This window comes from Pteropus alecto, unplaced genomic scaffold, assembly GCF_000325575.1.
Source record: "Pteropus alecto unplaced genomic scaffold, ASM32557v1 scaffold14, whole genome shotgun sequence".
Classification (NCBI taxonomy): Eukaryota; Metazoa; Chordata; class Mammalia; order Chiroptera; family Pteropodidae; genus Pteropus; species Pteropus alecto.
This window is the reverse complement of record NW_006436810.1, coordinates 12,426,682-12,449,935: the sequence shown is the minus strand read 5'-3', so window position 1 is coordinate 12,449,935 and position 23,254 is coordinate 12,426,682.

Here is a 23,254-nt window from a genome sequence, read left to right as displayed (position 1 = left end):
TATCAACTCTCCCCCCTGCAAAATGTTAAAGTATCTGTATATAGTTCATTGTTCAGACTTCATTTTACTGATTTATCTGTCCAGCTATAGTATATGATTGTAGTAGCTTTGGATACTCCTCTTTTAGTATATGTAATCATTTAAATAACTCCAATAGTGTATAGACATAAAAAATATCCAAATACGACATAAGTACTACATATCAATTCACCCTTACTTGGCCAAAGTTGAGTGTGTTATTTGTTTTGGCAAAATTATTCTGAATGTCAATAAATTTTTGATAGTAAAACCTAATGAACAAATATGTGTTAAGCCCAAATGTGCCAGATTTCTGTCCTTTATCTGCAGTATGCCCACCTTACCTGAGAAATTTAACATGTTGATTAGATTACTCTCAAATACTTAGATCTGATGTTTATGCTTACATAAATTATCATGAAATTTACCTAGTATCATTTGGGAATTTGTTCAAACTAAACTTTACTAACCACTTTTATTCTAAGAAAATACTGAATTTATAATACAGAAATCACTGTAAGAACATGCTGAATTATAGGACTCAGGTCTGTTGATCATAGACTGAAAAGATTTGGGGGTAAATATCATGCTAAACCATAGTATTTAGTTGAATCACATAGTTCAATTTTCAAAGTGTTGCATTATTCAAGAGAAGACTAGATTATGCTACAGCTAATTATGAGTGACATGTTAGATTAAATTGTAATTACATAAATATTCCACCATGGTCAATATAAAGTAATGTTCAGTACTCATCAGCAAAATATTTATTTAAAAAATCTGATTAGTCAGAACTGGTGACTTAATGAGTTCGAGTTGAGAGCAATTATTGTCTGTCCTGTTTCTGATGGATGCTCCAATGATCAAAGGTTATCCTAAAACTTCATTGCAAGAAAACACAGCAGGAAATTCCATTCTGCATCCACTATATTAAAGTGACAGATGAAATTATTTTACTCACAGATGATTTGTCCTAGGAGATAAGGCTCTACCCTTAACACACGTGCACAATATAATAAGGTGTATTAAAACAGAGGGTTCTTCACTAGCATTAGAGACAAACAGACTACTAATTGGCACTGCGGTCATAAAGACTTCCACACGTCCACATTTTCATCAGCAAATTTAAATCCTGCTTCTCTTTCCATGCGTTAGCAGTAATCAGCGCCTGTCTAATTTTGAATAATACACTGCGATGAAATTCTAAGACATTCCTTTTAATAGTCGTGCAATTTACTTTTAGAGAATTGGTCTTTATATTTAATTAAAATATATCTTCACAATTTCAAATTTATAGGTTTTGTTCTAGTCTATTAGCCTACTTGGGCAAAATGCATTCATTTACACACCCGAGTTCTTTTTTTCACTCTTGAAATTATTTTTGCACGTTACCCAACTCCAGTTAATTCATTGTTTATTTTATGCTTTGCTTTTTAATTATTTTTATCCTCATCACTCTTCATAAATGAACTTCAGTTTGCTGACATTGTTTATTACTATATTTTAAAATTCTTTTACATTTCTTTCCCCCCCATCTGTCTATGTTACAGGAAAATGCATAGCGCTTGGTTGTGTTTCTGTAATCTATCCTTAGGGAAAGGCCAATTTTCTTAGATTGTAGGAAACCTATCTAAACTTAATCTTCCCTTAAACTTCGCTTCTTTACCACCTTGACAGAATTATTCATTATCTCAAGCATAGCATACATAAAATCCAGGAGAGGAATGATATCAATCACTGTTGATTAATACTCCCAATTCCTTAACACCTTCTAGGCCTTCTGATTACATGTCATCCAACTCTTTGCGTTATCCCTCCCATGCTTACTCCATTGTTATTCACTCAACATTTGGGTGCCTGTCTTTCAGTCATTTTCTACCCTGGATTTTGCTGATATTTAGGACGTACCATTTTCTCAATGGACCATCCATGTTCTAATTCAGTCTACAGATGCTTAAAATATTTCCCTGCACGCGACTTTAGCTGAGCCTTTACACCCAAAACAGTACTCCAGATCATAAAATCACACAAAACTCATTTACCTAAAATATCTAAACTGGCACTCATCTCTATTCCACAATTTTCTAGTCTACAATTTTGGTCAATTGGATATTTTGGGACCTTTGCTGAAAAATCATTTGTCTTTTGACTGAACTCTTGATATTTCTATTTCCTTCCAAATCTCTAAGCAATGTCTCTGCCTTTTCTTATTTTATTTTATTTTCTAGATGTTCTACTATGGTGGTCTTACCTAATTTTCTCTTACCCCAATCTTTTTTCCCCCCCTTTGTAGTATTATTTTTCCAAAACATCAACCCAGCGAAACCATAACATTGAGTACAATACTGGGGAATGCTATTACTGAGAGCTACTGAGCACAGTACATATCATGTCCACTAATAGCAATACCATGTCAGGGAGTCCAAATTCAGCGAGATTATCCATACCGCTAAGCATCCTTTAATTTGTCCTTGTCAGCGGTGTCAGATTGCTGAGATAACAGGTCGGCCAAGTCTGATATTAATAAGTAGCTCTAAGGTGAAATGGAGACTTCAAGACTTATTCACAGGGAGATAAGTGCAAGAGAAAGAGGGACTGCTGTTGAAGCAATTGGGAAGAATTCAGCTACTTACAAAAAATTGCAAAGTGTGGGTGGCCCTGAGCGTATAAAACCTCAGGAGGCTGCAGGCCAAAGTGCTAGTTTGCACCTATTCCTCTCCCTGGATCTTCACAGAATGCTCACGACAAAAAATTGGAGAAAGACTGGACAAAGCGTCCCTAAACGGTGCACGTCTAGAAGAAAAGAGTAGACACCATAGTCAGAGAAATAATGCATCTCACTTGCATTCTTCTTGCCTATGGATTAAAAGTCCTAATTCTCCACAAGAAAGAGAAACAAACCCATGACCTTCAAGACTAAAGAAGAGAAGAGGAAAAATAATTTCTACCTCTGGGCGAGGAAATGCCACACTGAGCATATACCATTAGAGATACCCAACCACTAGGAGAGGGTCAGGATCATCGAAAAAAGCCCCCGTCAGGACTCAGCATCCTGCTCGGCCTGAGGCTGAACCATGACAATAGAGAGCCTCATTGTCCCCGTCATGAAACTAGAAAGGACTGAGAAATAAGCAACATCGCTCAGAGAGGGACATGAGTGTAGAGAAACCCTCTCTGAGCTGCAGGTACAAAGGGATGGCCTAACTCTGAGAGCAAAGGAGGTAATAAGAAAAATCCTGTGATAAATAGACTCCACGCTAAGAATAAGGTAATGTGGGAATGTGAAGCCTGTGGTTTATTACAGGAAACATCATAATGACAAAATTCAAATCCAGCTCGACTCTTGATTAGATAGACTCAAATCCCCACTCCTGCTTCCCTCAAAGGCATAGCAGAAAAAAAAACCAGATATGTTCATTTCCAGGAATAAATATATACATTCTCCATGTTCCAACCAACAATTCTCAGAAAGACACAAACGCAAGGAAGAATACAGAAAAATAAAATCTACTGTCGATAGACAAAATAATGGGACCTGACCCAGACATGACCCAGATGCTGGAACTGTTGGCCAGAGAATTTAAAATAACTATGACTAATATGTCAAAGGCACTAGAAGAAAAGATGGAAAAACATATGGAGAATTGCAAGGACATATGGAGAATTTCACCAGTGAGATGGGAAGAGATATATGGATGTGCTAGATTAAAAAAACAAATGCTACAGGAAATGAAGTATACCTTCAACAGGCTCAACAGTGCACTTCTACTGGACTGAAAGCTTCAAGGTCAAGAGTCACATTTATTCATATTCAAGTCTAAAGCTATTAGCATGGTGCCTGTTTAATGAATGGATTTATTCATTTTTAATTTTTTATATTTATTGCAAGATTTCAAGGAATCTTTTTTATCACATTTATTGAGGAAAATTTGCATACCATAAAAGTCACCCATTTTAAGTATATGCTAAGCATTTTTTATAATCAATTTACAGAGCTCTGCAAACGTCACCAAAATCAATTTGAGTATTTCTGTTACCCTACGAAGATCTTTCAGCCCATTTGCAGTCAACCCCTTATCATCTATCTCTCTATCTACCCATGTAACTATGTATCTATGTTTTTGCCAATTATTTCTTTATTAATTTTTAAATTTATTTAGTTTATTGTGCACACATTATGTAAAGTACTCAACATCTCACATTTGACTATATTGACTACTGACTTATTTTAATACAATCTCCTTGTTTCTACTCTTGCTCTAAATGCAAACACACACACACATTTTTGTCCTAAATATATTATAGATGAAATCAGATTTAGATTAATCAAAAATGTCTGCATACCTACGTGTGCATTGGAAAGAAGTAAAAAGACTCATGCAGAATAACTCAAATGACTACTATTTGGAGAGCCAGGGGTACAAGAAAAGGGAAATCTTAGGAAGGAAAAGCCGAATCCATCTGAAGACTGTTTTATATAGATCAGAAATCTTCATAAGCTACTGTGTCAAGGATGAAAAATTAAGCATGAACACACTGAATTTTAAGGAATGAATAGTGGGGCTCAGCATCTAAGTCATCTGGGTTTGTCCCAATCGAGGACACTACTTTCCTGAAAAGATGAGCACTCCAACTTATTTTTAGGTGTGACAGATGGAGACAAGGCTTCAGGATAAACAAAGCACATTGAGATCATGTTAGCTATGTAAACCAGCAACAGATGTGCTCTGTTGGGGTGCATTAACTCCACCAAAGATAAAACTTGCTGGCAGAGAAATCCTCATCTACAGTTTCCAACTACTGTCCCATATTCATCCTTACACAGAAGTGCATTCACCTTGAGGGGGCAATTCTCAAGAGAACTAGTCATTCTCCTGGATCTGTAATAAAAGAAGCAGAAATCAGATCACAAAATCTTAGCCTATACCTCAAACAAAGAAGAGACATTCAAATAATCAAATGAGGAAATACTTGCTTCTGCTTAAGAATTCTCAGTGTAGAGGATATTGCTTTTCAGACTATCTCATGAATCCAGGTTAGTCCTCTTCTTGCTACTAATTGTCCAAACTGGCAATAAAAATTCACTTAATGCAGTCCTCAGATCTCCGCTCCAAGGAATAGATTCTTACATTATCTCTAAAAAGAAAAATAATCTAAAATAAAGCCACCTACAATATGCATGAGAAAGTGTAGGCTGAAATGTATTTTCAACAGTTCGAGATAAACAAAAGAAACTAGGAAGGCTAAAAGGAACTGCAAAATACAAAAGCGGCAAAATAGCATTAAAGATAAAGTGCTTCCTTTTAAAATATATTCATTTATGAAAAATAATAGATTATAAACAGTATTTATAGGAGCTCCAAAATAAATAGTGATTTTTATATTATATATGATTCAAAATTCAGATGAATGGAAGAAGTTGAAAGATAAATGAAGCTATTCATTAAGAAATCATTCCGGAAAATTTTAAATTTATATCCAAAGAAACATTTTTGGTAGCAGAAGAGGCAAGTAACCAAGTAACCAAATGATAAACGCTTTGTTTAGTAGAGCTTCACAATTTCACACAGAGTAAAATGAGAAGGTGAGCAAACAACCAAAATCCACTAAATTTTTGAGAAAAAACTAATACCATATAATGAAATGTAAATATCAACTGAAAGAACCAACACTTACGGAAATAGTTACTAGAGCACACAGATCACTCTCTCCAGTACTTTGCAGCATACCTCCTGAGCCCCATTTACGGGAATTATGTATAAAATGTCATCCAAAAGCAAGAGCAACAATGTAAACAAATGCACAGACGTATATTTCTGGATGCGAAGACTTCCTATTGTAAAGAGGTCAATTCGCTCCAAATAAATTAACCCAAATCAACCAACCAAAAAAGTTTTACAAGGACCTTAATAAGCTTATACTAAAAATCACTGGGAAGATACAAGGAGTATAGATAACTATGAGAATTTTGTAAAGCAAAATTAAAATACATTTAAGGGGAAAAAATCAAGTCACCTAACTCAGAATATTTGTTTACAAAATGTAATGAAAGTACTTGTTTATACAATTATGCATTTATAGAAATGCAGATAAAATCGGAAATAGAATCTCCCAAGCTGGGAGAGATAAAAATCCTCTATTGAAGAAATTATTATCTGGCAAGGGAATTGGTTGGCGATGCACTTATCTTTGTGGAGAGAATCAATTGCATTTACTATATGTAGGTGACTAATAACTGAAACAATTTAAAAGACAATTGTTTATAAAATATTTTTGTAAATTAAAAAAGATGACACATTAAGTACAGTCTTCTAGTAAAGTCTATTTTAATTTCTAGAGTCTGGAGTGTCCAGAGAGATACTTAAACATAATCATAAAATGTTAAGCCAAAAGTTTGTGCTTAACCTTTCTGCCCTGAAACAAACAAGGCGTGTTTCCCACATTATTAAGGTGGGTTGAGATTCTGTGTTCCAGGAAGGAGATGGAGGACATTGCTAGAAAATGAATGAACGAATGAATGAGTGAATGAGAATCTTTTACTTTCAATACTTATTTTCTTTTCAGATGTTTTTGTTTTACTCTCAGCAACTCTATACTCCTTGCTGCCTACAAACATCACTTTCTACCCAGTTAACCGGAAACAGTTTAGCAGTCCTCTAAGTGAACACACCTACGGTTTCATATGCTAAAGACATTTTTAATTCACAATTTCTCTCTCAATCCTGCTAGTTCACCAGCTACTTAACCTAAATTCTAATTCAATTAATTAACCACTTTCTTGCCAATCATCCTGAAAATACCTATTCTGATATGTGTTAAAGATTAAATGAGATAGCTTAAATGGAAATTGCAAACTATAAATAATAATAATAATAATAATAATAATAATAATGAAACATTTACTAAGTGCTTACCATCTGTTTTAACTTTCACAACAACCAAATAATTATTGCTTTCTATAGATAAGGAATCGGACGCCCACAGATGTTCCCAAACCTGATTGGGGTATGGCGAATTAAAAGATCTAATAATGTGGATGTCAAGTATTAGCGTAAATACTCAGACATATATAAGATATTTGGAATTAAGTGAAATTTCTTCTTGCCCTACAAATTACATCTTATTGGCAGTGAAAAAACTTTACCTATCCAGAGGGGAAGAGGTCGTTACTATTTCTGTAGCATTGGGAATAATGCTACGGATAATGGTCACTTGTGTCATATGAACTTACCGCCTTGAGTTATTCGTTAATGATAAAATTAAAAACTTTGGGTCAATATAGTCTATAAACACTTGACAACGATTACAATTTTATTGCATCAAATTCATTAAGCAAATCCTGTCAGACTGTGAGTTTACTGTCAATTTTAACTTGTTCAAGAGTTTCAATTACAATTCCATTTTGAACTATAATAAGGTGGCTGATAAATGACAATGGTTAACAACTGCTATTAAAACTACTCGGGGCAGAACTCCATAAATGTACAAAAATTAGAGTAACAAATGAGAGTGGCAATATGCCATTATCTTTACATTATTCAGTTGACTTAGTGCAGCATTTTAATCATTATATCTGAAAAAATGTTCCACTTGTTTTCACTGGTTTTTAGTCATTGTTTTTGAACCTATTTTATTTTATTTTTTTTCAGATTTGATGGCACTGTATTTACTGGAAGAAAGAAATGGATTTATAGTAATCTGACATGCAGCTCTCATCTAAGAACTACCCAAATCAAATATCTAATGTGACATGAATCTCTTTTACAATAACTATTGCATTCTGCCTTTAGTGCATTTTTACTTATTTATTTTTTATTATTTTTTTAAATTAAGTTTATTGGGGTAACATTAATTAATACAATTATATAATTTTCAGGTGTACATTATCATTTGACATCTGTATATTCTATTGTGTGTTTACCACCCAAAGTCCAGTTTCTTTCAGCTACCATATATTTGACCCCCTTTACCCACTTCACCCTCCCCCTAAACCCTGTATTTGACCCCTTTTACCCCGTATACCTCCCCTCTCCTCCCCGACCCCACTAGTAACCACTAGTCTATAGTCCTCTGGTAACCACTAGCCTATAGTCCATGTTCATGTTCATGAGTCGCTGTTTGTCCTGTTTATTTGTTGCTTTTAGGTTTATAGCCCATATATAAGTGATATCATGTGATTTTCAACTTTTTCTGTCTGGCTTATTTCGCCTAGCATGATTGTCTTGAGGTCCATCCATGTTGTCGCAAATGGCAGTATTTCATCTCTTCTTATGGCTGAGTAATATCTCATTGCATATATGTACCACAGCTTCTTTAGCCAGTCATCTATAGTAGGGCACTTCATTTGCTTCCATGTCCTGGCCACTGTGAATAATGCTATGAACGTCAGTGTGCAAATATCTTTACAAATATGAGTTTTCAAGTCTTTGGGGTAAATACTCAGAAGAGAGATTGCTGGATCATATGGTAGATCAATTCTTAGTTTTTTGAGGAGCCTCCATATTGTTTTCCATAGTGGCTGTACCAATTTGCAGTCCCATTGGCAGTGTATGAGGGTTCTTTTTTCTCTGCATCCTCTCCAATATTTGTTATTATTTGTCCTGTTGATTATAGCTATTCTAACAGATGTGAGATGGTATTTCATTGTGGTTTTGATTAGCATTTCCCTAATAGCTAGGGATGTTGAGCATGTTTTCATATATTTGTTGGCCATTTGTATGTCCTCTAGGGAGAAGTTTCTGTTCAGGTCCTCTGCCCATTTTTTTATTGGATCATTTGCTTTTTTGTTGTTATTGAGTTGTATGAGTTTTTTGTGTATTTTAGATATTAGGCCCTTATTGGAGGCATTGCTTGCAAATATATTTTCCCATTTGGATGATTTTGAACCTATTTTTTATCTATTTTATTTGTAAAGCAGAACTATCAGATGTAAGATTTTGAGGAGCAAAGATGAAATAACGTGGAGAGAGTTGTGAATTACTGACTTGTCAATGGCTTCCAGGACCCAGAGATTTAGAATTAAGGTAAATGATAGTATTTTTGGGGTGACTGCCAACTTAAACAACATGATTAACAGCGATTTTGCTTTTATTCATCTTCCAACTTCCAAACATGTGAATTTAAAAAAGATCACTTAAGTTTTTAATTGCTTTATTTTTTCCTTAAAATTATCTATTTTCATGCATATCTCACTCTTAGTGGGAAATAAGGATGCTACAGTGTTTTCAATATCTCAGAACAGTTTTCACATGTTTTGTTTACCCAGGGGTTTAGGTTAAACACCAATATTTATGGTGCCTTGACTATGTATAATTAATAAAGAAAGTAGTATTTAGCTAATTAATAAAGAAACTGCATTAATTTTGTTCTAAAAGTTCTTACTAACAATTCATTTATAAATAATTATAACTCGTTCAAAAACTATTCAACATCCTCTATGAAGTTATATTCTCTGAGAATCAATCCAACCGAATCACTAAAATAGTTTGAAAGAGTCTAGTATTTTCTTCAGAGAAATTGCTCACACTTTAATCTATGTCTGCTGTGTTGAAGAAAGACTTAAAATGTAGCCATTTTTGGAAGCCTCATTTTTTTTTTTTTTTAGATTCTTTGAAGATTCCTTTAATTGAATATTTTTAGAAACTTTTCTAAACTCCTAAGTACTAAGATTATAAAAACTGTCATCCACCCCTCCCATCTTCACTTTTATCAACATCTTATGTTTGAGTGGTATATTTGTTACAACTGATGAATCGATATTGATATATTATTATTAACTAAAGTCCATAGTTTGCATTAGGGTTCACTCTTTAGGTTATACGTTCTATGAGTTCTGACAAATATATAATGACAGGTACCCACTGTTACTGTACCAGAGAGAATGTTTTCACTGCTCTAGTAATGCATTTGCCCAAAAGGAAGCACTATTTCTGCCAGTAACAAATAAAAGTTCCTGTTACTCCACTTCCTGGCCAGCATTTGATGCTGTCAGTGTTTTCGGTTTTAGCTATTCTAATAGTTCTATAATAGCAACTCACCGTTGCTTTAGTTTGCGATCCCCTACTGACATACGATGTTGAGCATCTTTTCATATTGGAAGCCTCATTTTTGAAACAATAATAAAAATTCCAGAAAAGATTCTCGTAACAGGACAGAACACTGAGTATCAAATAATAACTATTTAATGGAGAAAATCTCCTATACATCTATTTTGCCAAGAAAATTCTTCTATAATCCTTAAGTTCTAAACTAAGAGTTTATTTTATTTTGTTTTTTATTAAGTTTATTGGAGTGACATTGGTGAATAAAATTACATAGTTTTCAAAAAAATTTTCAATAATACATCGTCTGTATATTGCATTGTGTGTTCACCACCGAAAGTCAAATCTCCTTTGTCATCATATATTTGACCCCCTTTACCTTTATCTACTTCTCGTACACCTATCTGTCTTGGTAACCACTAAACTTTTGTCTGTCTCACTGTGACAAAATAGTCTTCATAGTATACGTACATTTTAAAGGAAACTTTAAGTATGAACAACCATATTTTGAAGACTATTTTATCACAAACAGTGAGACAGTAATATTAAATTTTTACAAAAAGATTTGATACAAAAATATTTTCTCAGAATAATGGAAGCAAATCTAGAACAAATTTTTAAAATATTAACAATTCTCTGATATCTTTTAATATCATGGAGAATCTTCTGATAGCTGCTGGAGCTAGAACAATGCTTAAAAGTACTCAAAACCTAACGGATATTTTGTGGGATGAGGTTATAAACCTTTATTTACTTTATATAATATGGTGGCTTTTAACTTTTTAAATAGCTCCTGAGCTCAATACTTTTGTACTTCAACTCATAAACTATCTGCGAAGGCTGAAAGCTTTATGGAACTTAAATTGTTTGAGATTTATCATCCTGAGATAAAATCCAAATAACTTTGGTTTAAATTGTTATACAAATTCTTGATTATTTATTTGCTTTTTTTTTTTTCCTGGTTGGTATTCTTTATCTGTACTATTCAGGTAACTTCTAAACTTCTCACATAATACCTTATTTAAATATGTTATACTAAAGCTTATTCCATATATTTACTTCAAGAGAAGTGAAAAAAAAAAAACCCCAAGTTATTCCTAACTTAAAAATGAATAGCATCAGAATACAGACAAAATTATGGAGCATTAAAGAATATGTAATAGCTAACATTTGACAAAAAGAACATACTAAATGATAAATTATTGATTCCAGTTTCATTAAAATCTGAAATAAAACTTATTGGATATTTCTAATATTGTCTTGGGGTTTTAGTTAATGCAATAAGGTAAGAAAATTAAATATTGATAAAAATACATTTAACTGTATTTTATAATTATAAATTTAGAAAGATTTTGCTATGAACATATATGACAAAGTAGATATTTTTAATGTGACTAAAGACTAGATACATAAACAGAGATCAATAGTTTTATTACATTGAGAAGAACCATTCTGAATTTCAAATGAAAAGTATATTTTAATGAAACTGAAAATATATGTATATGTGTACGTATTTATATGTGTATAAATACACATATAAATGTATAAATACGTACACATATAAATATGTACATATAAATACGTACACATATACACACGTATATATACACATGTATATATATGCACACATACATATATATACACATACACATATATATTTTTATATATACACACACATACATAATAGCCCTTAATAAATTAAAATAGAAAAGTACAGTACCTTTATGAAACAAAGACAACTATCAAATCTTATTCCATGAATACAGAATAAGTGATCCATTATAGAAAAATCAGTATTGATATTAATGATTTAAATCTCCATACAAATGTGTTATGATTTTAGTCAGGATACGATAATTTAAATTAAAATAAAAATGTGGGGTATTTAAAGGATTCTAAAGTGCATTATGAGTGACTGCGTTAAAATGCTATGTTATTAAGAAAAGAATGGATGAAATAGTTGAATAGTGTCGAGAGTCTAGGAAATGATTCAGATATAGTATGAAGGTATTAAGTAGGATGTCATCATTTCAATTCAGTGATAAGTAAAAAGTTATTTAATACAGGATGTGGTTTAAAAGTACCCACTCAAAGAGAAAGAGAAATAGCTCTTCACCTTAAATAATACAGAAAAATAAGTTTTTGTGCATTATACATTAAATATATACATATTAAATTAAATAGCAAAAAAAAATGCGTAGGAGAACATTTGTATAACATTGTGGGTTGGGAGTTTCTAAGCTAGTCAGTATAGAGTGGTCACAAAGGAAACAATAGAACTTTAAATGCAAATTAAACCACTGTATATTTGCATAAACAAAGGGAAAGAAAAATACATAAGCTGTACATTAAACTAATAAATGGTATATATTCCTCTTTAGAGAGAGTTTATACAAAATGATATGCCCCCCAAAAATTAAATTTAAAAAAAAAAATTAAGCCCACAACTAGGTAAATCTCAGAAGAGTTTATCTAAATATATAACACACGTATAGATATAGGCTTAGCTCCATTAAAGAAACAATTATATTACGTTTTTATCTACCGGCTTGGCAAAATTTTTTTAAAAAATGATAACTACCCTTGACAAGAATGTGGGGCAATAGAAAGCAATCAGGATATTCTACATGGAGAAACTTTCCAAAAGAAATAAAAATGCTAGAATATAACAACAGAAATTGAAGACTATAGATTGCAAATTGATTATATTGAAATGACAAAGACAAGCAAAAATTTTTTTAATTAAAAAAATAAAATTCAATAGAGAAATCACTAAATATACAACAATTATACAATGGAATAGCATTTAGGGCTTACGAATGTTAATTGAGTCAATCTATACACACTTATATAACGAGACAATATTCAAAGTATTTATCATCTTGCATGCCAAAATAAATTAATATTTAAATAAATATGTTCTCTTTTTTCTCAAAAGAAACTAGAACATATATTATAAAATCGCTTACTAAACATTAGGCATAAATTTTAATGTAAACCAATAGTAATCTATTCTAATATTTTTATACAATTTACTGAATTTTAGAAATTGTTGGTATCATTTTCCTTTTGATATGATTGTTAGTAACTAAATGCTGTCCCCTGCTGAGCCTCGATTTGACATAAATAACTGCCCCAAATCTGGCTATAGCTTTCTCATTAACCACCACGAGGCATGCAGCCATGGCTGCTTCGTTACATCAGAACAGCTGGGCCTGCTGTCTGTGCATCTGCAGGCCAACACACACACACACACACACACACACACACACACACACACACACACACACAAATCCGCAGTCCTGGGCCTGGAGAACTTGAGCCATTAACACCCGGGGGTGCCTGGGTGTCACTCAAGAGCCACTAGGGGCTCACATATCCAAGCTGGCACCACCGACTGCTGCCATTAAATGATTCATATTCTCAGGAAGGAAAAAAATTGTCTGAACATTATCAATATTGTTTATAGTGAGAAACCTTCTTTCCATTTCTGCTTAGCTAACAAGAAGTACATTTAAAGAACTTTTTCTAATTTTTATAATCATGCATGGGTCTCTACCAAATAAGTCATTCTAAGGAAGGAAGATGATTTATCAATTGTTATCGTGTCGTCCTATGGCAGCCTAAATTAACAAATTTATATAAGAACTTTTAAAAATATATATTTAGTTTTATCGCTTACTGTTTACCAATGGATAGAGAATGCTGAATGTGTTTCTCCATCATGGTCGTCCGTTCAACAAAAACAAGACAATATATTTCAGTGTAAGATTTTCTTTTCTTACATTAGGAAATACTGGCCAAGTATCCTTGTCATGGTATCCATTCAGCATCCCAAGAGTTCAGAGCTATTCTCTAGACCAGAAACTCCCATCTAAGCTTCTTAAACGTTGGCTGTGCAAATGGGGAAGTTGGGCCAGACCTAAAGTGAACACAGGATGAAGCCGTTGAAACTAGGATGCTACAAACATGTTATCGTTATCTCTGTGCCATGATGCAAGGAATCTCTACCTTTGACTTGATCACAGGACACATTACAAAGCTACAAGGTAAACCATTTAGACAAATGGCCTAATCTCCTTTCTACAATGCTGTTATTTCTGTTCCTTTTAATGACTAAATTTGTTTCACTGTATTGTGATTTAATCCTTGATTAACAACAAATCAGCAAAAATTAATATTCTAATCATGCAAACCCACCCTGTGATGATTAGAAGTAACTTCTAATATCACCAGAAGCCACTTAAGTTCATGACAACATCGAAGGATTATAGATAGCTCTTAAATCACTGATTTTCTCTTTGGAAAATAAAAGTAAGCAGCTCTGGATAATTCAGTTACATTTAGATATTATTACTACTTGGCTACATCTTTGCCATTATGCATATAAAAAGAAAGAAATCCTCTTGCCTTCAAAAACCAGATAATTGAATTAAGAAGAAAAGACATAAACTCAAGAAACGTAATTACATTACTTTGTCGCTGGGTAAGATAAACAAAAAAGTGGGTATTAAAAATGCAATATCCATTCAGTAAATCTCTAAAGAGAGTCATCTAAAAAGTATATAGTGAAGAGAAAATTTTCTGATTGCAATTTGGCCCCTTTTTTTTTTTTTTTTTTTGTAATTTAAATAGGTTTATTCTTTCAGGTACATTAAAAAAAATGATTATAGAGGCTGTCTACCAAAAGCATTTTCCCTTCTTCGTGAAAGCACGACTGGACCACACCATGCAGCCTTTCCTGCAGCTGGGCACTGACAGACACGTAACTAGGTTTTCAACGGTGGGAATGCCCTTACTCCTAGACTGAACCCACACAATTTCTCAGACACCCTTGACCATGCTCTTCTTCTGCTTTGTGCAGCTGGAACGGTGATGAATCTAGAAGCCTGAGAAATAGCCAGTTGAAAATGGTAAGGCCATCGTGGGGCTGGGGCCCTGAATGACCAGGTAGAGAAGACCCTCCCTCAAGCCAGCAGCATCCAGCCTGGACTAGTAGAGGAGCGAGAAATAACCTGCTATTTTCTTTGAGCTTTTGTATTTTGAGCTCTATTTATTACAGCTGTTTTGACTACCCTAAGTAACGTGGATATCCACACAAACATCTAATAGTTTAATCCAATTTTGTGAAATTCTTAAAGTCAGTAGAATGAGTGCTGGCCTGTGCGGAGTAAAGCAGCTGCTGTGCAGATTGTCACCAGGAGGGGCGGTCTCCACCTTGAATAGGATAGCAAGAGGAGTGACATTCACAGCAGGACCTACTCAGTAAGGATCAATACAGCCCTGTGAGTGTGACTATCAGCAGGTGTCAAGGGCAGCGGGGTGCGCAAAACTTCTGATTCTGGCAGTCCCTGCCCCCACACAATTACAGACTCTACGCTTCTAATTTCTTTGGGACCATCAGGATATATTTAATTATTCTCCTTATCCCTGTTTATTTCAGTTACCAAAAGAAGATCTGGTTCTCGAATCTCCTTATACTCCACATATCACATGTGCTTGGAACCCGTCAGTACCACTCCCCTCTTGAAAACCTTTCACTGTGACCTCTAATGTAGTGGATGCTCGTGCTGGCCCTCCCAAGCCCCTCTCTTTGACAGTCCTATGGTCTGCAGGGTGGGAATGTCTTGGGTGACTTGCTAGGGAGGAGGAGGCACGGTGAATAGTGGGAGGGGAGGCTAGAGATTGGACTTGAAGGTCATCAGTTAACAGCTTCAAAAATGATATTGGATTAAAGGATCATTGATATACATGACATTTGTCTAGGAAAAAATAATTAAGACCCAAATAGGAATTTTAATGTACCAGGGAAATAAATATTACATATCTATAAAGAGGTCACGATTTTTATGAATTTCAACTAACAATAATAAGAAATATGTTTAATCCATTATGCTAAAAATACTGAATTAGTTTTTATTCTTTTTGAAATTATACTTTAAAAATGATTTCATAAGAAGAGGCAATCAAAGAATATGCAGTAAAAAAAATGAAAGAAAAAAATTTTACAAAGATGTATCTCATTATATATGTATATATTCAGAATTGGGTTGTCTGCTTTTATACATTGTTTTCTTAATGTCTTCTCTATTTTAAATATATATTCACTTTTGTATCTAATTTCATCTCCATATGTTGTATTTTTTTAAAGAGAGCCCCTGATTTCTATGAGCTTCTGTCCAAGAAAACCTAGATTTATCTCTGGATTTATGCCGCTGTTTAGGATATTAAAGTTTAACCATATTAATGCCTTAGTTTTCTTTTTTCTCATTTCCAACATAAATATTACTTCATGTCCACGTTGAAAAAGATGGAAAGCCACAGTGAAAGAAAACAACCTGGAATTGCCATTTGAAAAATGAATCGTTTCTTTTTTTACTTCTTGAGTTTCAAAAGTAATAAGAAAAATGTTTGCACTCAGCACATTTCAAACTTTGGTTACACAGATACCTTGAGGTAAAGGGCATTTTGTTCTTCTCCAGGTAAATGTGCATGGTCCAAAATGAATTATTTTATTCTCATTATATACAATATACTTTATGGACACTGAAATAGTTTCCATAATAAGAAAACTGATATTTTTATATTATTTTTTTCTCTCTCTCTCTCTTCTTCTTTTATTTACAAGCTCTCAGTAGCTCACTCACTGTTTACATTCGTTCTCTCTAAACGGCCCTGGAGACACACAGTGTATTTTCCAGATGGCTTTTTTCTTTTCTCTCTGAAGATAAAAAGCCCTCTTTGTGGAGGATGTTCAAATCACCATGCCTGTTGTTTAAAAAACAGTTTGAAAGTGTTAATAATTCAATATTTAAAACTTAGAAATGGGACAACATGGAAGGGGTGAATATGGAAAAAAATAAGAGAACGATTTGATCTGCCTATGACGTTGAAAGAGGAGAGAGCAGGAGAATGTTAAATACTGTGGTCACTAAGTGTTTTCAGATAAAGAAAAATAGCAATATCTCTTACGAATGCATTTAAAAAAATAGGAGAATAAGATTGTCTTTGTGTTTATTTTTCTAAAATATTTTAGGTGTTTAAAAAAAGTGAGAGAGGAGTAAGAAAAAAGAAAGATGAGAAATGCCTTTCTGTGCTACTTGGGTTTTATAAGCTCAATAAGTATATTTACATCAAGTGAAATAGAAAAAAAAATTTCATAGTAGAGTGAGAATGCATCTAAGACAAGTTAAATTCTTGCCATTAGTCATAAAAATCATAGTCTGTCCACACCATCATACATACAAACTTAAAAAAAAAACAGCATGTTATTAAAACATTACAATATGCTCAATTTTAAAACAATTGTGAAAAGGTTCAGCATTTTCATCTACTGATCAAGGAATGAGGTGGTAAATACTTCATGAGCATTATCTGTTTAACTGTCGTATCAAAGATTGATGATGATGAGTAGGATGCTGGAAAAATAAAGAGTGACACATTTGTAGTACGTAGCGCATGTAACGCTGGAGAACTATATGGTTGGTACTCACAGTCTATCCTACAAGAGGTCTAAGTTGTGATGATAATGATAGGTTTTTTTTATACATTGAGATGTGCTGACATTTAATTTAGTTTGCTCATAATCAACGATAGTATATCTTAAGCCTGAAACACAGACTGATTGAATAATTTGCAGTGATGAAGTAGCCCCCCTCTGTAACACCAGTACATATTAGTGGGTTGGAAGATGTATAAAATTAGTGGGTTGGAAGATGTATAAATACTCTAAAACTTGAATGCATTTGTAAGATGCATATATAGAGAGTTCTCAGTTGTTATATTAATGGCATTAAAATACTGAATAGATAAAATCTATAGTGAGATCTTCAAAGCTCATTTAGTCATTATTTTCAACAGCCTCCTATACCTGATCTTCACAAAAAAACTATAAAAATATATACCTAAAATACTGAGTAGTGCCCCCACTTCCCTTCCCAGCCTATTAATAAACAGAAGCAGAGATCAAAGATAAAAAACAGAGATAAACCAAAAACAAACAAGACTATTGATGAATAAGGTGACAATAAACTTGGAGTAATAAACTTTTTTCTACAGATTGTATCAAACATAGAGACTACTTAAACTGTGAATAGGAAGGAGCACGATCTTTCAAGACAGACAAGATAAATTAGCGATGTCTTTTAAAATCAAACATCTTTAGATACTGCTAATTTATTTCAAGGGTTCCTAACCCAGAATCAGTGTACCTCCTGATACAGTATGTGAAAATCTGTGTGTACACACCCATGGCTGCCATGACTTCTTAATAGGAATGTGAAACTCAAAAGGAATTTAGGGTCAATGATGGTGCTGTTCAAAATGTGTTAAAAGTTGTTGACTTTGGACATTATTCCAAAGTAATTTAAGAGCCACAAAACAAAGAGTTGTATTGTATCACATCCAAACATTTCCTTTGACAAAATATAATTTTCACTGGCTGACTTTAGATTACTTTTTTTCCGTGAAATAGTATGGCATAGCAGAAAGAGCATGAACTTTTGAGACAGACTGGGTTTTGAATTCCTGTTCTGCTTGATGAATTACAGCATGTTATTTAAAAATCTCTGAACTTTGGTTTCACCATCTGAGAAAAAGTAAATAATATGTACATTAAAGTTTTGTCATGAGGAACATATTAGACATTAATGTAATAGGAATGTACTTGGCGCATAATAAGCACTTCATAAAAATTAGTTTTCCTTAATCTCTTCCAACAATGAAATCCACATTTACATGGAAAAGCACTCCATCACTAAGTGTATTAAGTGAACATAAGGAGATGGTTAGGAAAAATATTTGATGAAATATCCTGAGGAATGGCAATATTTTTAGAATACATTTACATAGCAACACCTTAACCCCCATAAATTATCGAGTTTAAAAGAGGATGCTTGTTTTCTTGTATATGTTTAGGTAGTTAAGAGATCGTCTGGTTTCAAGGAATATTATGGGAATACCGTAGCAGGTAATCTTATAGGCATTTCTGCCTTGGCATACAATGATGACAATAAAGGAATCTCGTCTCTCTTTCTGTTTCAGAGGGTGCGGAGTCCTCCTGACCTTTTCTCACTTATGCTTCTGAGCCCTCTAAGAAAAGAACAGTGGGAGCTAAGAGTGAATGAGAATGCTAGCTGAGAACATTATACATTTTTACTAAAAGGCATAATTATAATATTATATCTTACGACATTATTTGTGGAATTAGCTTATTCGATCTTAGCTACAAGTACTGTACGAGAAGCTAATGAGCTATAACAATGTGGAATTAAAAGAAAATGTAGATTTATCAAGCTTTTAGAAAGTTCCTGAACTTAAAGTGCCAGCAGTGTGTTGTCGGATTTGGGAGGTGAGGAAGAGGAAAGCCTACTCATAACGGCAGAACCGTCCTCAGATATAGTTTCAAAGTATCGGGGGAATTTGAGTCTGAAACAGACAGAAAAGAAAGAAACAGAGGTAAGGTAGCAGCCAAGATATAATTAGGACCAGCTTGGAAAATATTTTTCATACAACTCTTCTACTGTTCTTGATGACTATGTTTTTGGTTGTAATTTTTAAGATTTTTTTGAGGTTTTTGTTTTTCTTTCTTTCTCTTTTCCTAAATCATTTTACTTTGGTACAAAAAAAAGAAAGAAAGAAAGAAAGAGAGAGAGAGAGAGAGAGAGAGCGAGAGAGAGAGAGCGAGAGAGAGAGAGAGAGAAAGGGCTATGTGAGACATTAAAGAAAGAAAGAAAGAAAGAAAGAAAGAAAGAAAGAAAGAAAGAAAGAAAGAAAGAAAGAAAGAAAGAAAGAAAGAAAAAGAAAAAATAAAAAGAAAGAAAAATGTGGAAGAAAGAGTAAGTGAAATGAAAAATGAGAAACATCCCACCAGGTTCCCGGTACTGTAATTTGTTTGGGGACTTCACTTCCCTTAGAAAGGCCTCTTTAATCAAGGATTCATTTATTCTTCTTGGCTAACTTGAAGTATACTTCTGCATTTCATGGAGACAGATCTGAAAATGTAAGCATTTCTTCACGTTGACTGAAATATATGCCTGCTGACTCAGGCTCTCTCTGCACCATTTAAAGCTCCTAATAAAGTAACACACTCGAGATAATAAATTAGTATGTTCGATGCACAGGTTTATTCCATTGTACTGTTTTTCATTATTATGAACTAGTTAAATTAGTGGGGACTATTGAAAAAAATCCATCATTTTCAAAAAATACTATTTGATAAACTTCAAAGTCATTTTGCCATGATGTGGCCCAGGATTTTTAAACTTTGGAGATAGTTTAAAGCTGAAATGTTATAGCAATAAGGAATAAAATAAATTTTATGGTGTTTGACTGTCTGTATTTTCTTTTTCTAGTGGGTGATTTCATACATATAAGGTTCAGCTTTTATCTTAAAACTGAACTCCAGCTAAGTGTTAAAGAAAGATGAAACAGATATTTGATCTGGTTCTTTGATCACCTGAGATTTGAAACAAGCATGTAACCGTCAGAGAGAAATGCCACAAATCATAAATCAGATAAGATGGTAGCAGCATCATTTTGAATCATTCTAAATAAGCCTATCTACAATGTATATAGAGTAACTACCACAACAATACAGTACCTAACCCACAGTCAATAAATGCCACCAAATGACATGGCTAAGCATTCATAGACTCCAAACTGTGGGGGGTGTGTGTTTGGAGGGGACAGGTGGGTAGTGTGAAGCCACTAACGACAGCAAGGCCACATCATTTTGGCAGCTATGTTAGAGAGAAGAGCCAACGCACGGATTCAGGAACTGGAGAACCAAGAAAAGAGTCAAAGCAAGGACTCCAAATTGAGAGGATCTCAGGTAGGTGATCTCAGCAGGTAAAAGTGGGAGAGGGTTTCACTCTGCATTTTCATGGGAATAAAGAGAATGTTGAAACTCAGCATGGATGCAGCCTGAACCCTGTGGACTTTGCATACTCAGAATTGGAGCTTTCCTTCCTAGACAAAGCCTTAAACAAACAAAACAAAACAAAAACAGACACGTGCCAAGAAAAGTGATCGCCCTAGACAAGTGAAATATAAAGCAGGAAAGCCTTACATCAGACGAGGAAAGTGTGCTTCTTCAACACTTAATTTCTTTCACTGATGCCACGTTCCAGCTCAGCGTTTTAGTATGCTGGAGTTGACAAAATGAGAACCCTTTTTTCTTGAGCAAGATTTGTCTGGATCTCCTATAACAGAAAAGTTGACCGTCTTGTTCCTTTTCTTTCTTTCTTTCTTTTTTTTTTTGAACTACGTTTTACTTTGAGATAATTGTAAATTCACACGCAGTTGCAAAAAATAATACAGAGCGATTCCTTTACTTTTTATCCAGTTTTCCCGAATGGTAATACCTTGCAAATCTATAGTAAATATCAAAGACAAGACACTGACGTTAATGCAGTCAAGATAAACAGCAGCTCTGTCAATGCAAGAATCCCTTATGTGGCCTTTTTATGGTGACATTACTTCCATCCTGCCTCACCCTCTGCTTAATTCCCAGTCGTCACTAATTTGTTCTTCTTTCTATAACTTTGTCATGTCAAGGGTGTTGCATAAATGGAATCATAGAGAATGTAGTCTTTTGGGATCATCTTTTTTTCACTCAGCATAATTAACTCCGGGTTCTCCTGGTTGTATCAGCAGTTAATTTTATTGTGACATAAGTTATTGAGTAATGTAAAAACAAATATATTTAAGATGTATATGGTGAAATATTTGAGAATAAAATATCATATGTTTGTTTGTACCTCAAAATATAACAAAATGATGAGGAAAAGTTCACAGAAGTATAGATGAAATAAATTGCCATGAGTTGATCGTTGTTTAACAGGTGATGTGCACCTACGTTTATGATACAATTCTCTCAACTTCTGAAAATTTCCACAATAAAAAGTATTATTTTTAGTAAAAGAAATATATAGAGGTACAGGTGGCTCACCGATAGCTAATAATTTAGGGCAGCACAATATAACCAGTTTTAATTTTTAGAACTTTCAAGCAGTTAACTCTTTAGTGACTAAATTTGATTAATTCCCATATCAATATCATTTATAACTAGGGTAATAAAGTTAAAGAAGAATCTTGCTTTGAACATTATGTTAATTAATCAACACTAATTCAACAGAAATTACTTCACTGCTTTTTTTACTTCAAGTGTATATAAAAATATTAGAAAGATATATAAATTGTATATAGAAATTACATAAATTTCTGTAAACATAAGTTTCTTAGGTGACGTAACTGAACAGTTGTCTTCTTGTTTCTAAGATTATTCTTAAGTTGTTTATCTATGTGCTGTGCAATATGAATAAACTAGAACCTAGCAGGGAATATAGTAATGTAACAATTTCAGTGTGAAGCAATGAGAACATTTTTGTTCTCAGTTGTCTAATAATTTCACACAGTTCAATTTAGTTATTCATAAAAAGCCCCAAAGTATTTTTCACATTTCTTTTCAGAAACGTACAGCTAGACTGTACAACCTATTAGTTCTGGCTAATTTAGAAGGGTCTGCGATTATTTATTACAAAAAAAAAAGTGGAGACACATTTGACATGTCTAAGATTCTAAAGTCAGTGTATAAATCAAAATGCATTAAAACTAAATCAAAATAACCCATAAAATCTTTTAAATCATTGTAACCGAAAGATAATCTCTTAGAGGCTGAGTTAAATCGGGTTTGCCTTTATCAATGTGCCCGTATTTGTGTTTGTTCAATTTTCTTAGGTTACACATTTTCCAAAATTGAAATTTGGAGAGAAATTTGGGGTGGTGAAGACAATGACGACAGAAAAGAAACTCTCTAAGTTCATCGTAGTCGCTGATAAAACATGCAGTCTTTGTAACATTAATAAAAGTAAAAATGAAATATTCTGTGCTGGAAAAAAATAGTTTTTAGAAGGGAATAAATTTTGTCTCTGTGTGTTTTCATAATAAAGGCTGTTCTTCTTCCAGAACAATTCACTGCCTGACGATACTTTAGTAGTTTGCGTTTTATAACAATTAAAACTGGCTGGTTTAATTGTGCAGAAATAAAATCAGTAGTTCTTATTTCTAACCTTACAGCTTTAGAAATCAGATGTATCAGGATTATTATTCCACTTTCTAAACAGCATGTAAATTTTAATGTTTCCTTCTTTTAATGACATTAGCGTATGAATGATACTGTGAAAAACAACAAAAAA